The sequence below is a fragment of the Schistocerca nitens genome, chromosome 8 (genome assembly GCF_023898315.1).
Source record: "Schistocerca nitens isolate TAMUIC-IGC-003100 chromosome 8, iqSchNite1.1, whole genome shotgun sequence".
Classification (NCBI taxonomy): domain Eukaryota; kingdom Metazoa; phylum Arthropoda; class Insecta; order Orthoptera; family Acrididae; genus Schistocerca; species Schistocerca nitens.
This window is the reverse complement of record NC_064621.1, coordinates 259,457,343-259,475,695: the sequence shown is the minus strand read 5'-3', so window position 1 is coordinate 259,475,695 and position 18,353 is coordinate 259,457,343. Positions and strand designations below refer to the sequence as shown.

The 18,353-nt window shown below is 44.9% G+C and overlaps 1 protein-coding gene across 3 annotated transcripts in view; it reads right to left on the bottom strand.

Annotated features, from left to right (window-relative positions):
• The window catches only part of LOC126198504 (endophilin-A), a 772,777-nt gene that overhangs the window by 540,141 nt on the left and 214,283 nt on the right, over positions 1-18,353 (bottom strand). For 2 of the 3 annotated variants that reach the window (XM_049934884.1, XM_049934887.1), the window contains one exon: positions 10,892-10,946. The exons of the other annotated variant lie outside the window; for it this stretch is intronic. The gene's annotated coding sequence lies outside the window, so the exon portion shown is untranslated. The remainder of the gene's footprint in view (positions 1-10,891; positions 10,947-18,353) is intronic. 3 annotated transcript variants of the gene reach the window in all.

Genomic DNA, 18,353 nt, shown 5'->3' with positions numbered 1-18,353 from the left:
TGTTCCCGTTTACTGGCCTTCAGATCAGGTAGAGACCGAATGTGTCTCTCGTAAACGGGTTCTTTTTGACATCCCCACAGCCAAAAGTCACATGGATTCATGCAAGCCATGCATCTGGAGGACCTCTGGAGATGACACATTCGTGGAAGCTTGCATTATGCACATCTTTCAATGGGCGAGTGACATGAGGTGTTGCTCTATCTTGCACTAAAACAGTGATTTCCATACAGTTGATCTCTTCGAAAACAGGAATCATAGGCTGTGCAAGGTGGTCTCGATAATGGGCAGACGTGACACACCTGACAGGCCCTTATAGTATTCTCTTCAAAGAAGGAAGGACGGAGAATAAAGGTGCTTGTGAATCCAGACTACAGTGTCACATATGTCGAGTGTAATGTCTCTTTGTGCACAACACGCGGTTCAACAATACCCCAAATATGGCAGTTCTGTGAATTCAGTGAATCAACTAGTGTAAAATGCGCATAGTGTAAAATGCACTCCCCAGAATATTCCATCGACACTCGTCGACAACTACGACCCGCACCAGAAACTGAAGACAAAATTCAGAACGTTGCTGAGGATGATGAGATTTCAGTTGTTGCATCATCTAGATCTTGTACGGGTACCGTTGCAAAATAGACAGCAAAACTTTCCGTACTGTTGACCGTGGGATGGACAATTCTAGTTACACTGCACGAGCAATAGCACTACCGGGGACACGTGCTGCACGTTCAGTTACAGCAACAGCAACCTCGTCAATATGTCCACCCGAATGGGACGCCTTCCTTTTACAGGCGCCACACCAAGTGCACCCGTGTTTTTAAATTTTATTATCGTGTTCTTTAAACCATTTAATGACTTCAGGTCTCTTCTCCGATCTTTCAGTCGGAGAAACTCTCTCAGTGCAGCGCTGTAAGTACTGCCATTCACATAAAACAGTTTCACTAACAGTGAACGTTCTCTCTTCTCGATAGCCATACTGTTGACTCACGACATGGTTTGTCAAACGACAGCATGGATATCATATCGCCATACAAACAGTGTACAGCGCCAGGTGGCCAAAAGTGGAACTTTTTTTCAGCCTAAGTCCGTTCCGCATTAACGAATTGGCGTATCTTCCAAGTTTCGCTGTCCGTACGATAATTATAGCCGATACAGGACCTCCGTTAGTAGCTGCACTGTAAGTATAGCCACCCCTTAGTTAACTATCGGTTTAGATAAGCTAAATGCTCACTAAAAGCAACATAGATGTTAGTAGACAAGATCTGCAACTGTGTACTACACAGCTAGTACGAAGGAGCTCACAAGTGAAACTATTCGACAAGTGCGATCCGACAGGAGAAGGTAAGGCACAGGGAGAACGAACATCATAACAGATTTTAAAAAACTAAAGTAAAAATGGAAAAAAACTTTGAAAAATACTGTAATGGAACACACTTTGTTGATTCATCTCGTTGATGGTATTGACAACGGCATTAGATTGTTTGCCGATGATGTTGTAGTCTACAGGAAAGTATTATCACACGAAAGTTGTGAACAAATCAATGAGGATTTGCAGAAAATAAATGCGTGGTGTAATGACTGGCAGTTATCTCTCAATATTAGTAAGTTAAACTACTGCGTATAACAAGGTGAAAATCCCCATTAATGTATGAGTACAAAATAAATGCCCAGTCTTTGGAAGCGGTAACATCCGTCAAATATCCGGGTGTGACTATTCGAAATGATCTCAAATGGAATGACCAGATTACACAAGTAACGGGTAAGGCAAATTCTGGATTGCGATTTATTAGTAGTATCCTGAAGCGATGCAGTCCTTCGACAAAGGAAATAGCTTACAATACGTTAGTTCGTCCAGTCTTGAGTATTGTTCGTCTGTATGGGACCCCTACCAGCTGGGTCTGATTCAAGAGATTGAGAAGGTCCAAAGAAGAGCGGCAAGATTCGTGACTGGTGCATTTAGCCATCGAGAGAGCGATACAAATCTCATAGAAAGTTTGAAGTGGGACAAACTTGCAGATAGATGGTGCGCTAAACGGAAGGGACTGCTCACTAAATTCCGAAATCCGATCTTCACCGAGGATGTAGAGCATATATTATCACCACCAACTTTAAAATCGCGCAGTGATCACCATTCAAAGATAGGGGAAATTAGAGCTCGTACTGAGGCGTTCAGACAGTCGTTTTTCCCTCGCGCGATCCGAAGTGGAACAGAGAGAGAGAGAGAGAGAGAGAGAGAGAGAGAGAGGGGGGGGGGGGATATGACTTGGAGCGAACCGCCACACACCGTTTGGTGGCTAGCGGAGTATATATGTAGATCCAAATAACTAACGTAGGTATTTTTTAAATTAGTGCAAAATTTCAGGCTCTTCAATTGTGTCCAAATGACATCCTTTAGGGAAACGTTTAGATACATATTGATGTTTGTGTGTACTACATTATTTCAGTTTTTTTAAAAAATGTAAACCAGAAAGTCTTCTATTGCTACCTATGTAACAATGTTCTCTACAGTGAACATCGAAAGAACTGCTCGTTTGACAGGGGCAATGTTTTATTTTTTCTTATACCTGAAGGTGAAAATATACACAACGTGAGCAAAATAAAACTGTCCCGGAAAATATTTCATGCATCTAAAGGTAGGCAACCCGACTAAAATCATCTGTATCCGGGGCGGATGATTTCCGCTGGGTTGCCTATTAACGACTGCAACCCTGACCAGCCTCCTGACAAAGAGAGAGTAGTTAAATGAAATTGAATGTACACTTGCGATCGCAAATTCAGAGTTTTCATAAAATATACGAATCTAACGATAGGGCTCACGGGCTGCCGAGATTATTACTCCGAAAGTCAATGAAATTATTTGACGAATAAATGATATTAAACCAATTTCCGCGGCAGTCAGAAACTGCTGGGGCTCGTGGCGGGAATAAATTTTTCGGATCACGGATTAATTATTCCTAATTATTTGCAAGAAGGCGACATTCTGAAAGCCTTCCAAGGCGTTACGTTGAATTTCAAGCCGCGGAACTGGCGCCATTTCAGTCGCCTCAACTTCTGAGGTGGGGGACCAGACTGTCGCTGGCCGGAACAGATCGTAGCCGCCACGGCTGTTGTACGGTTGGCCAGAGGTTTCTCCTCCTGCCGGAAGACGCCTACTGGCGTACGGCGTCCACATTCACGAAACTGACCAATGACGCTCTCGCTACACAGTGGGTCGCAGTTCTTGGTCGGACCCACTTCGTGAAAGCACTAGGGCGGGTGTCGCCACCACTTTCACGACGTTGCTCGTGTTAGCACTGCCTTTGCCCAGTAATAGGTTCGCAGTTATTTCGGTTGTGATTTTTTTGTCGTGCTTCCGCTAGCATCTCGATCGATAGGCAGAATGAACAGTTTATGCTGCCCTACCTAGGCTTGAGTCAACATAAAACTCTAGGCTATTAGCAATTTCCATTATAGTTATCAGTTTGCTCTCTATCCTGTGACCCGACTCGTTCCACATCATTTCGATACGACTCGTTTAAATGATCTAGGGAAAACGTAACTACCTAACTAACTAACTCTCAAGAAAGGGGATGAACGACTTATTCAAAATTTATTTACTGTATTCAGCTATTTGTATTATATTGTCTTCATCTGTAGAAAGGCGATTGCGTGCCCGGTTGTTGCTTAACTTATTTGTGGATTAAACTGTGAATACAACGTAACAGGCTACCTCGAATTTCATGTGTTTATGGTCAATATGTCCGCCCCCTTAGCTGAGTGATCAGCGCGTCTGACTGCCATTCAGCGGGCTCGGGTTCGATTCCCGGTCGGATCGGAGATTTTCTCCGCTCAGGAGCTGGGTGTCGTGTTGTCCTCATCACCATTTCATCATCACCGACACGCATGTCACCCAGTGTAGCGTCAACTGAAAAGACTTGCAATTCGGTAGCCGACATCCCCATGTGGGGGACTCCCGGCCACCAATGCCATACAATCATCAGCACATGTGGCGATTCAATTAATCTCACTTCCATTCCGTTTATCATTTTATCAGTATCACCATTACCGCCTACAGGGTCCAAAAATGTTATCATGATCAGTCCCAAGTTCTCAATCTATGGATTACTAATTACAAGGTTCGTCCTCAGCAGATGAATACTCCGGCCAGGAGCAAGCCTACCATCACAGACGTAGCGTACCGAACGGATCAAAGTGCCTCAGAATATTTTAATTTCCGCGGATGCGCATAAAAGACTTCCGGACGCGCAAGAAGGACTTGCAGATGGGGATAGCAATTTTCTTTACCCGCGCAGTGATAGCTAAGTTGCTACTGTGGCGAATTGAAGCGCACGAGTTTTGAGTGGTCTCCCGACTGCCACAGTCACAATTATTAGCGCTTATGCTGGCACACGTACTGCAGGGGTCAGCTTTTGACGGCGGACCGCGACCGGCTCCTGAGGCGGCAGTGACGTCTGTGGGCGCGCGTCAGCGCTGTACCTTGCCCCGGCGTGGCATGGAGTGGAGTGCAAACTGCTAGCTGGAAGGCGGCCGTGGCACGCGGCCAAGGTCACCTGAGGCTGTCGCGTCGCGCAGCGTGGGGTAGACTGCAGAGGACGAGGACGTGTGGGCACGGCGCTCCGTGCTCACGACGCGACCGACAGTCTAGCGTTTCTGTCATCCTTGTCTCCGGCCGCTACCGCGTGGGTACCATTCGTCTGGCGGCGTCCAACAAATTCAACCACTCTTTTTCCATTTATAGATTTTTACACACTTCTGCTACCACGGTACTTGATCCGAAATCTGCCTGTGTCCTACACGCTTACCAATAGGCTTAAAGGTAACGTTTTATGAGACGTTACACCAGTGTGCGATTTGCAGGGGGGGATGGGGAGGATCCCCCCCCCCCCCTCTGCATCATACCATCCCCTCCTCTGGTTTTAGTTTATGCATCCCAACCTGGGATGTTTATTTCCCACGCACCGGAGTAAAACTTTACATATAATTTAAATTTGTGGAGCCGAACACTGAAAGTTTTAGTAAGTCTTACTATTAATACTATTAATAAGTTTCAGTTTTCTAACATCAGAATAAGTACAACTTTTCACAAATGAGGCAACGGCCTTGCCGCAGTGGCTACACCGGTTCCCGTGAGATCACCGAAGTTAAGCGCTGTCGGGCGTGGCCGGCGCTTGGATGGGTCACCATCCCGCCGCCATGTGCTGTTGCCATTTTTCGGGGTGCACTCAGCCTCGTGATGCCAATTGAGGAGCTACTCGACCGATTAGTAGCGGCTTCGGTCAAAGAATACCGTCCTAACGGTCGGGAGTGCGGTGTGCTGACCACACGCCCCTCCTTATCCGCATCCTCCTCGGAAGATGACACGGCGGCCGGACGGTCCCGGAAGGGCCACTTGTGGCCTAAAGACGGAGCTTTTTTTTTTTTTTTTCACAAATGTGCCTCTACTGTTTGAATTCCTCTCGTATACCTGTATGTAGATGATTTTGTAAATAAGCTTTACCTATAATGTACTTTTAAAGATATAACAAGGGATGGCTTTTCTGATAGTGCATAAGCGTGAATAGTGAGTTTCGGCATTAACATCTATTTATAAAAAGCTGTTTAACCATGCGTAACACCACGGTCCAAGCTAGTAACATATATAATTCTACTAACCCTCTAAGACATCCCCCCCCCCCCCCACACACACACACACTGGTAAAAGCAGAAATCGCACCCTGCGTTACACCCCATGAAAGGGGAGTAGTGGTTGAGAAGGGAATCAGACAGCGTTGTCGCCTATCTCCGATGTTGTTCAGCGTGTATATTGAGCAAGCGGTAAAGGAAACCAAAGAAACATTTGGAGTTACAGTTATGGTCCAGGGAGAGGAAATAAAAACACGTTTAGCGATCACATTGTAATTCTGGCAGAGGCAGCAATGGACTTAGTAGTTGAACGGAATGGACAGTGTCTTGAAAGGTGGGATATAAAATGAACATCAACAAAAGCAAAACAAGGATAATGGAATGTAGTCGAATTAAATCAGGTGGTGCTGAGGGAATTGGATTAGGAAACGAGACACTTACAGCAGTAGATGAGTTTTGTTATTTGGACAAAAAAATAACTTATAATGGCCGAAGTAGAGACGATACAAAATGTAGACTGGTAATGGCAACGAAAGTGTTTCTGAAGATGAAAAATTTGTGAACATCGAATATAGATTTAACAGTCAGGAAGTCTTTTCTGAAAATATTTCTATGGAGTATAAGCATGTACGGAAGCGAAACATGGACGATAAACAGATTAGATAAGAAGAGAATAGAAGCTTTCGAAATGTGGTGCTACAGAAGAATGCTGAAGATTTAAATGGGTAGATCACGTAACTAATGAGGATGTACTGAATAGAATCGGGGAGAAAAGAAATTTGTGGCACAATCTAGCTACAAGAAGGGATCGGTTGACGGGATAACCAATTTAATACTTCATTTGATGTTTCTTGAATATTTTTCCGATATTAAAGGACACACCACCAACATAACGTAGAAAAACCATCCTCGTCGCGTTCTCCGTTTCTTCTGGCTGTTACTGACGTCCAGCGAGGGCTGGTTGAAATGTATTTCGAATCAGCCAATCACAGCACTCGTTCTGGACAAACACAGGGCGAAGATGGCTAAGTTGTGCTGATAAACTCTCTGGATCGGAGGTAACTCTAGTCCTATGAAGGAGAGTCCGTAATACTTACATCATTACCTTGGGATGGTGACAGCAGCTCATATCTGGTACATATAGGTCAGTGAGAGTTGGTTTACAGAACACACTGTGACCCAGTAAACTCTCTCCTTTTCTACAGACCAAAACATCTAAAAAAGAGGACGTCACCATTTTTCTCCACTTCTGTGGTGACGAAATCCTCCGATGGAGGGAGTTAAGATGTTCCAGAAATGAAGGAAGCGTTGCTGAGCCAAGTGGCCGTACCAAAAAGGTGTCATCCACATATCTCCAGTAACATTTGGGTTTCAACACTGGCGACTTAAGTGTTTTGTCCTTGAAGTCTTCCATTGAAATGTTGCTATTATGGAAGACAAAGGGCTAAACCTAGTAACACCGTAAGTTTGCTCAAAATGTAGTACGTTAAGTAAAACGTAAGTCGAGGTAAGGACATGTCTGAAAAGAGTAACACTTCCTCCTCCAGCTTAGTTCCTATGAGCTGTAGTGAATCCACCAGATGTATTCGTTTGAACAAAGGCAGCGCATAGAAACAAGTTGGTTCGAGAGACAAATTCTTCAGTCGCTGTATAAAATCTTCTTACAAGGGGACGTCACGGATTTACTTCAAATATTGTACACTTTTAAAATCCATTAGGACAAGAAAATGCTGACACTGGGGTCAATGAGGCGAAGCGGAACCTCTTCCTTACACACACATCAAAAAAAGTGTTGCATCACCTCGGTTCCGAGAGTTCCGAAACCTGTACAGAAAATCGGAATACAGATCAACATAAACGTCATTTCCGCCCTTCTTACTGCTCGTGAAAACCACACATTGCATATTGTACCACCATAAAGCGAGACCTTCAAAGGTGGCGGTCCAGATTGCTGTACACACCGGTACCTCTAATACCCAGTAGCACATCCTCTTGCACTGACGCATGCCTGCATTCGTCGTGGCATACTATCCACAAGTTTATCAACGCAATGTTGGTCCAGATTGTCCTACTACTAAACGGCGATTCGGCGTAGATCCCTCAGAGTGGCTGGTGGGTCACGTTGTCCATAAACAGCCCTTTTCCATCAATCCTAGGCATGTTAGATAGGGTTCATGTATGGAGAACATGCTAGCCACTCTAGTCGGGCGATGTCTTTATCCTGAAGGAAGTCATTCACAAGATGTGCACGATGGAGGCGCGAATTGTCGTCCATGAAGACGAATGCCTCGCCAATATGCTGCCGATATGGTCGCACTATCGGTCGGAGGATCACATTCACGTATCGGACAGTCGTTAAGGCGCCTTCCTCGTTAAGGCGCCTTCCATGACCACCAGCGGCGTACGTTGGCCCCACAAAATGCCACCCCATAACACCAGGGAACCTCCACCTTGCAGCACTCGCTGGATAGTGTGTCTAAGGCGTTCAGCCTGACCGGGTTATTCCAAACACATCTCCGACGATTGTCTGGTTGAAGGCATATGCGACACTCATCGGTGAAGAGAATGAGATGCCAATCCTGAGCGGTCCATTTGGCATGTTGTTGGGCCCATTTGTACCGCGCTGCATGATGTCGTGGTTGCAAAGACCTCGCCATGGACGTCGGGAGTGAAGTTGCGCATTATGCAGCCTATTGCGTACAGTTTGAGTCGTAACACGACGTCCTGTAGCTGCACGAAAAGCATTATTCAACATGGTGGCGTTGCTGACAGGGTTCCTCCGAGCCATAATCCGTAGGTAGCGGTCATATACTGCAGTAGTAGCCCTTGGGCGGCCTGAGGGAGGCATGTCATCGACCGTTCCTGTCTCTCTGTATTTCCTCCATGTCCGAACAACATCGCTTTGGCTCACTCCGAGACGCCTGGACACTTCCCTTGTTGAGAGCCCTACCATCAGCTCTTACCAACTGTAATCGGGACTCATCTGATCAGGACATGATTTTCTAGGCGTCTAGGGTAAAACCGACGTGGACACGAGCCCTAGAAAGGCGCTGCAGGCGACGTCGTGCTGTTAGCAAAGGCACTCACGTCGGTCGTCTATTGCCATAGCCCACTAACGCCAAATTTCGCTACCCCTAACGCTGACAATTCTACGCAAACGCGGTTGCTCTCAGTCGTTACGTGAAGGCCATAGGCCACTGCGTTGTCGGTGGTGAGAGATAACGCCTGAAATTTGGTATTTTAGGCAAACTCTTGAAACTGTGGATCTCGGAACACTGAATTCCCTAATGATTTCCAAAACGAAATGTTTCATGCGTCTAGTTCTAACAACCATTCCGCGTTCAGTGGGTGTTAATTCCCGCCGGGGAACCATAATCACGGTGGAAACCTTTTCACATGAATCACCTAAGCATAAATGAATTGCCCTTTTATAGCTTGTGTACGCAATACAACCGACATCTGTGTATGTGCACATCATTATCCCATGACTTTTGTCACCTCACTATATTGCAGAATATACGAGGGTCGGTCAAAAAGTAATGCCTCCCATTTTTTCCTACTTAAAGAAATTAAGTTAAGTGAAAAATTTGAATTTGGCGCCATTCCTCAAACCTTCTTCTGCAATCCACTGCAGTAGTAACTTTCTGTGTCAACAGGTGGCAGCACAGCAGAAGTTTGTAAGATGGCCGACATCGATGTTCGTTTGAGACAGCGTTGTGTGATTGAATTCTTGAATGCAGAAGGTGAAACGCCCATACGCATTCATGAAAGACTGAAGAAGGTGTATGGTGTTGTGACAGTGGATGTCAGCACTGTTAGACGATGGGTTCGTCGTTGTAAGGAAGCTGAAGGGCAAACACCGTTGACTGACGAAAAGCGGAGCGGCAGGCCGGTGAGTGCAGTGACTCCACACAACATTCAGCAAGTTGATGACATCATTCGTGGACACCGTCGGGTGACTGCAGATGAAGTGTGTCGCATTATTTCTCTTAGTAAAGGCAGTGTGATCACGATTATTAAACAATTGGGGTACTCAAAAGTTTGTGCACGGTGGGTTCCAAGAATGTTAACCGATCAGAATAAAGAGGCAAGGAAAACAATAGCCTCCCAACACTTGCAGCGCTTCCATTTGGAGGGAGATGAGTTTCTGAAAAAAATTGTGACCGGGGACGAAGCATGGGTGCATTTTTTTGAACCCGAATCAAAGAGGCAGTCAATGGAGTGGCGTCACACAAGCTCGCCGAGGAAGAAAAAATTCAAAACTGTGCGATCGGCAGGGAAAGTTATGGCAACAGTTTTCTGGGATACAGAGGGTGTGATTCTGGTTGATTTTTTGGAGCAGGGATGCACAATAAATTCTGTTCAATACGTCACAACCCTCAAAAAACTTAAAGCACGTCTTCAGCGAGTTCGCCCAACAAAATCAATGGCAGATGTTCTTCTTTTGCATGACAATGCAAGACCACACACCAGTCGTCACACCTCTGACGAGATTGTCAAAATTGGATGGGAAGTTTTGCCTCATCCCCCATACAGCCCTGACCTGGCACCATCAGACTTCCATCTGTTCGGGCCACTAAAAGAAGCTCATCGTGGGATTCATTTTGAAGATGAGGAGGCCGTCAAAACATCCGTGTGTCAATGGCTTAGGAAGCAGAGCTGTGATTTTTACCGTGCTGGGATACATGCCCTTGTTCAAAGGTGGACCAAAACTGTAGAGATGGGCGGAGATTACATTGAAAAATGACAAAATGATCCTCAATGTTGTGGTTTTCAACCTATGTAATTGCATTTAAATTTCCTGACAATTAAACGTAGAAAAAAAAATAGGAGGCATTACTTTTTGACTGACCCTCGTATTTTGATTTACAGGTCAGTCTTGAATGCAACGTGTGAAGAATGACAAATATTTGCGTGTTTAAGTTGTCTGCAGCGTCCCTTTGGCAAAAATATTATAATGCCTATGGGGGGAGCAATGAATAAGAGGTTAACTCTTAGGCACAACATAATATATCATTGTTGGAAGTTGTATGAATAAGGACAAATTGCAAAATATGAGAGTAAGGCTAACACTCTAAAAATTTAACCATATTTGTGTTCTTTGTCTGACAGGCGATTTCACATTGTTGTACGCACGCCAGATGCCATAATAACTGTTTATCGCGTTACGAGATTATTGGGTATAGCCTCTTGCCTTCAGGCTGCTACATACATGTGAACAACTGGTACATTAGATTAGTTATCAGTTATGGTTAAGGCTACTTACAGAACAGTTAAGTGGTTTGTCAGGTAGGTACCAAAGTCGATGCAGTCGCTGGTACCTGCATAAAAAGAAATAGCGTCGTTTCGTCAGATGAACTGCAAATGAATCCAGCATAGTTAAAATAACTAATAAACCAAAATGATATAACAATAGTACGTACGGGAAAGTGATTGGGCAATATCTTCAGTATTACAAGTGACAGCTATTATCACTAGTAAGAATATGCAAGGATGCGAATATTCGCACTCATAATTATTTTGCAAAAACATATTGTTCAGCGGCAGATATTCGTGGCTATACCTAGATATATCCGAAATAGTAATTACTTTGTGTCAAATGCTGAATAACAGTGTCAACACTGCAATATGATTTTTGTAAATCTACATTACATTCGATTGATGTACAGGTCAGCCTGAAACAGCAGCGCACGTCGGCAGACGTCATAATCGACCTTTACGTCCACAGTTTACAAAATGTAAATTACGGGGTTTGTCCGCGTTACATTCAAACCGGGAATCATCAAGTTTATCTCGTCAAAATGCGTACACGGAAACGAACAAAGAAGATTATGTCTTCCCCTGTTAGTCGTGGAAAGAAGTGAGATTAAATTCAATGTGATTGGCGTTCTGATACACTACCCTAAGATACAAAGCAAAGCTTCAGAGCTGAGTGAACGAACTTCCGCAAAAGAAAGTAATTCAAACTGGCACCAGCAATCCGCCAGAGTCCCGGGATACCAAACTGATTAAACTCGTTTACAAAAATGTAATATCCACGGATACGAATCAGACTTGCGGGTGACTGCAGACGACATTTCGACGGTTCGCGCAGCCTCAAATAACTGGCTCAGAGACACCACGTAATTTCAAGCAGACTATCTCGATACGAAGTCCGCATCCGCGGGTGAGCATTCAGCGTGGCTGACTGTCACGCGCAGGACCCGGGTTCGATTCCCGGTACTGCCAGGAACTTGTCCTTGGTGGGAGGACTACTACGGGGTATACTGTACGTTGTAAGGCCAACTGAGGAGCTACTCGAGCGATTAGTAGCGGTTACATAGTCAAGAAACACGACAACGACATGGAGGGCGGTGTGTTGTCCCTACATTTCGCCTCCAATGGCGCCATCGGCATAGGACGACACGGCGGTCGGTTGCGCCCGGTTGATCATCTACGGCCAGAACGCTGAGTTTACTTTACTTGGATACGGAAATTATTCGGCTTACATAGAAAATCAGTATGATATAACAGGAGCTGCCGAAAATGAACAGTTAAAGACGATACTTAATGATATGGAATATGCGCAAGTTGATTTCCATAGCACGTAAATAAGGAAGAAAGGAACTAAGTAATGGTGTCTGCAGTGTTGTGTCTTCCACATCATCTACGGAAAAAACCGCGAATCCTAAAAATAATTAATGTAGATTAATAAAATTTCCGGAATAAGTTTATCTAGGTAACATACACTACTGGCCATTAAAATTGCTACACCAAGAAGAAATGCAGATGATAAACGGGTATTCATTGGACAAATATATTATACTACAACTGACATGTCATTACATTTTCATCCAATTTGGGTGCATAGATCCTGAGAAATCAGTACCCAGAACAATCACCTCTGGCCGTAATAACGGCCTTGATACGCCTGGGCATTGAGTCAGACAGAGCTTGGATGGCGTGTACAGGTACAGCTGCCCATGCAGCTTCAACACGATACCACAGTTCATCAAGAGCAGTGACTGGCGTATTGGGACGAGCCAGTTGATCGGCCACCATTGACCAGACGTTTTCAATTGGTGAGAGATCTGGAGAATGAGCTGGCCAGGACAGCAGTCGAACATTTTCTGTATCCAGAAAGGTCTGTACAGGACCTGCAACATGCAGTCGTGCATTATCCTGCTGAAATGTAGAGTTTTTCAGGGATCGAATGAAGGGTAGAGCTACGGGTCGTAACACATCTGAAATGTAACCTCCACTGTTCAAAGTGCCGTTAATGCGAACAAGAGGTGACCGAGACGTGTAACCAACGTGGCGATGACGAATACACGCTTCCAATGTGCGTTCACCGCGATGTCGCCAAACACGGATGCGACCATCATGATGCTGTAAACAGAACCTGGATTCATCCGAAAAAATGACGTTCTGCCATTCGTGCACCCAGTTTAGTCGTTGAGTACACTATCGCAAGCGCTCCTGTCAGTGATGCAGCGTCAAGGGTAACCGCAGCCATGGTCTCCGAGCTGATAGTCCATGCTGTTGCAAACGTCGTCGAACTGTTCGTGCAGGTGGTTCTTGCCTTGCAAATGTCCCCATCTCTTGACTCAGGGATCGAGACGTGGCTGCACGATCCGTTACAGCCATGCAGATAAGGTGCCTGTCATGTCGACTGCTAGTGATACGAGGCCGTTGGGATCCAGCACGGGGTTCCGTATTATCTTCCTGAACCCACCGATTCATTCTCCTAACAGTCATTGGATCTCGACCAACGCGAGCAGCAATGTCGCGATACGATAAACCGCAATTGCCATAGGCTACAATCCGACCTTTATCAAAGTCGGAAACGTGGTGGTACACATTTCTCCTCCTTACACGAGGCATCACAACAACGTTTCACCAGGCAACGCCGGTCAACTGCTGTTTGTGTATGAGAAATCGATTGGAAACTTTCCTCATGTCAGCACGTTGTAGGTGTCGCCACCGGCGCCAACCTTGTGTGAATGCTCTGAAAAGCTAATCATTTGCATATCAAAGCATCTTCTTCCTGTCGGTTAAATTTCGCGTCTTTAGCACGTCATCTTCGTGGTGTAGCAATTTTAATGGCCTTTAGTGTATTTCAGTGATTAACATAGGTTAATGTACGCGCCAGAAAAACTACTGCAAATGTGAAATGCTGGAACATTAATAACCGATGTAACCTCCAGAAAGTTGCATGGAAACGTGCTTACGTTGTGTTGTACAGGTGCTGGTTGCCAGGTTGTGGGATGGAGTTCCATGTCTATAGCTGTTCGTCGGTCAATACATGGACGGCTAATGTTTTTTGTGGATGACGCTCGAGTTGTCGTCCACTGATGTCCCATATGTGTTCGATTGGAGACAGATCTGGTGATCGAGCAGTCAAGGCAACATGTCGACACTCTGTAAAGCATGCTGGATTACAACAGCGGTACGGTGGAGAGCGTCATCCCGTTGGAAAACACCTCCCAGAATGCTGTTCATGGATGGCAGCACAGTGAGAGGTGGCATGAGCCTCCTCTCATATTTCTAATTTACTCTGAGTAATTCGATTTTCCTCTCTAATTCCATGCGGTGAAAAGTCGCTATTCCTTCATACGCGGACTTCCCACGCAGCGTCTCTCATCACCGAGGTGGTCCGGTGACAGGCGGGTTCTGCTGATCTTGAATGGGTTAAGCCGACGGGTGTGAGGGAGTCGGGTAGATGCTTTCCAGATGCCGACATTGTCATAAGAGCGGGGGCGACACGCCCAGAGGGGCCTGACGGAGCGGCTGGGCTAAAGATTCCGTTACTTCGCAGAAACCTAGTGAAAACACTTTCTGGCGGGCTGCCAGGCAGTCCCAGGCAGTCTTGGTGGGCAAATTCCCGCGTTTTCTGCAAAATCATAACTGTGATTGGCTTGCTCACTGGATAGCTCCGTGACGTAGCAAAATCGGCGCAGAAATTGGCGCCAAGTATGTCCATTGGTGGAATAGTATTACGTCGCCAATAGAGTGGAATTTTCCGCCGGTTTTCGAGTTGCTGATTGGAACGTTTAACCACGGCCACTGTCATGGGGGTGGGAATATTCTGTGTTCGGCTTGTACAGGTGCTCTTGAGGGGTCGGTTTTCGCCTTTCGGTCGGAGTAGGTTACAAGACTGAGCTCTCGCTGCTCTGGACAGCCTGCCTTCCGTTGGCTGTCTAATATACTTTGATTTGATTGTAATTGTTTGATGAAGTTGCTGAAGTTTCGACTTCAACGTAACTCTCCGAGTACAGTCGGCAATTGAGTGGTCTGCGTACGAGGGGCCTATGTTATCCGTCTTGAGCAGTTTTGGCTAAAGTTGACTGTACCGGAGTTACTGTGTGACTTCTCTTGTTAAAATCACTCACTGTACCATCAGTGATTGTGTAGCGAGTCTTCTTCGTCTCCCTCAGAGGCGTATTTGTGTTGCTAGGAAGTCTTTAGTCTGGAACAACCAGAACAGGAGAATTTGTTTCGAGCTATACTCGCGACATTATCATCACCACGACGGGGCGTCGAAGCAACCAGGCATCGCCTCCGGTATGCCAGATCGTTTCCTTGCAGTTAAGAAGACAGCTTGGTAATGTACTTCCGCAGCACCGGCGAATCAGGGAATTTTGCTAGGTGATAATCAGAGCTCAGCAGAGCGCGCCTGTTCGTCTTTTCTAACTTTGTTATGTCTTGGGTGTTCATTGTCTGAGTTATCACTACTGTAGCAGCAATTAATGTTGGGTTGGCTGGGTGTTTCTCTTTAGATTTGAGTTGCAAGGAATTGGCTCCACATACCACTTGGTCATAAATGTCACAATCTAGTTTATGGACAACTTCACCTTCACAACATTTATTTGAGTATCCAATTTGATGTATTGTAAATGTTTCATGTGTTTTGTTTATAATTTTGAGTTTAGTCATAATAAATCAAATTGTTATTTTGGACAAAACTTTCATTCTGTTAATCGTTAGAGCAACCCTTTCATTTCTCACTACGTTAATGAAACTTTCCTTTATCTAATTAATTTCTATCCAATTAAATTATTGCAGATGCCAAACTCTTTTCTACTCCACTTTCAGAGTCGATTACAGTCAGTTCGCATTTCTTCTTAATCCATGTGCAACAGCAAAAGTCGGAGTTAGAAAAGGAGCGGCTTAGAGCATCATTTCCATATGAAGATTCTAGAAGAATTTAGTGTTAAATACACTGCTAGCCCAGGCACCTCGCAACAGCAGGTCGAATCACGAGTGTGACGCGTAATTTGCAGACTGCGTGTGTGCGATAACCACAAGACTGCTTCTGCCGTCATACAAAATCGCATCACGGCCCATAACTCATGATGTAGGTCCAATGTATCCAACACGCGCAACTGGCCTCCTGCTAACCAACACACAGCCATCAGTGGCATCGAGGCAGATCCAGCTTTCACCAGAAAACACAACAGAGCTGCGCCCTGCCCTCCCTTGAGCTCTCGCTTGAGGTTGCTGAAGTCGTAAATGACGGTGGTTTGGGGTCATTGGAATTCACACTACAGGGAGTCTTGCTCGGAACTGTCCCTGAAATAACCGATTTATCACAGTTCATTGCGTCACTGTGGTGCCAACTGCTGCTCAAATGGAGTATGATGCGCCAGAGGCATACTCCGAACATGATTGCCTTCCCTTTCGGTAGTGCCACGAGGCCGTTCGGAGCCCAGTCTTCTTGCGACCGCAGATTCTCGTAACCACCACTGTCAGCAACTACGTACAGTGGTTACATTTCTGCCAAGTCTTTCTGCAATACTGCAGAAGAAACATCCAGATTCTCGCATCTCTGTCGCCTTTAAAGGCATGTTTGGCTAATATCAACTCACCATGTCCAGTATCAAAGTTAACTGATACTCACGACCTTTGAAGCTCGTATTTAAAGCAGGCGTGATTTGCATCCTCATAGTGGGGCTGCTAGCGACACTCTTACGCGATTGGTATAAAAATGACATATACAAAACAGTTCAGCGGGTGGTTTACTTGCCCAAATAAGTCAAAACTTATCGCCACAAGCGAATGATGCAGTGGATATAGTTAGATTAATAATGAAAAACTTCTTGCAATCATAATTTGTATTTAACTTAGATGTAGGATTAACAGGTCCTGAGTTCGTATTTCGTAATAATCCGGTACGCTTTTCTTACTACTATTACTTATTGCAGGCGCAGGCAAAGTTGAAACTGTTGTCACAGTCATGGATACAGTGCCAACCAGTAAGAAACACTCAGACTTCAACATATCGTTTACAGTAACAACCATCCAGCTCCCTCCGCCGTCTACCTACTAATAAAAAATCTAACAATCAGCATAATGTGACATTTTGTTATTTATATTACTATCAATTGCTTTTGCTATTTTACAATGATTTCACATGATTTGCTATACCGTAAAATATTTTTTTCCCTTAAGAATGTTTTTGTGACAAAAAGTATTACTATTACAAAATTCTGGCCGGCCAGAGTGGCCGTGCGGTTCTAGGCGCTACAGTCTGGAACCGAGCGACCGCTACGGTCGCAGGTTCGAATGCTGCCTCGGGCATGGATGTGTGTGATGTCCTTAGGTTAGTTAGGTTTAATTAGTTCTAAGTTCTAGGCGACTGATGACCTCAGAAGTTAAGTCGCATAGTGCTCAGAGCCATTTGAACCAACCAACTAAATTTTGAATTACAACACGTATAATTTTGTGGAATATTACAAATTATTTCGTCAGTATCGTGCTTTAACAGTTACCCAATGTCTTCAATTATTTAAAACATAAATTTATTTGGTCTTTCGTATTAATGTTACTGTTATGATAAATTTGCAATTTACTTTACGTGAGCAATGGTGTGCTGCAGACATCCGTATTTTTATCAAACATTATTATTTTTACCAATCACCACAGGCAAATTTTATATGGGGAAAAATTCTCTGAAGAATAATTAAAACTTAGAAAAATGTAGGGAATACACAAATTAGTTTTGTGTATCGAGTCCTACGTTACTACTTGGCACTGAGAGTTACGCTACTACAGCAAGAGGCTAAATATTACACTTGGCAAAGACACTCTACAAGAGGTACACGAATTCTGCTATTTCATAAGTGGTGCAGTAAAAAAAAAGGAAGATGCATAAATGAGTAGTAACAAGGACTGAACAAGGCAAAAGGACTTTCTGTGAAAGAAACAACTGTTAACATCCAAAAACATAAACCACATGACAAGGAAAATTTGTGTAAAACTGTATTTCAGAGCGCAGCTCTGTATGAAAGGAAAGAATGAAAGACTGGTTCAAATGGCTCTGAGCACTATGGGACTCAACTGCTGTGGTCGTAAGTCCCCTAGAACTTAGAACTACTTAAACCTAACTAACCTAAGGACATGACACCCATCCATGCCCGAGGCAGGATTCGGACCTGCGACCGTAGCGGTCGTGCGGTTCCAGACTGTAGCGCCTTTAACCGCTCGGCCACTCCGGCCGGCTGAAAGACTGGTTTTAACGTCCTGTCGACGAGGTGTTCACTGGACACGAAGCTCAAGCTCAGATAGGGGAAACAAATTGGCCACGTCCTTCTGAAAGGAACCATCCTACCGACTGCCGTCAGTAATTTAAGGAAATAAGGGAATACTCAAATATGGCTCGCCAGATGGGAAATAACCGTTGTCCTGTGGAATGTAAGTTTTGGATCTTGCAACTGCGCCACCTCGGCGGGTTAGCTCTGTTAACCGTG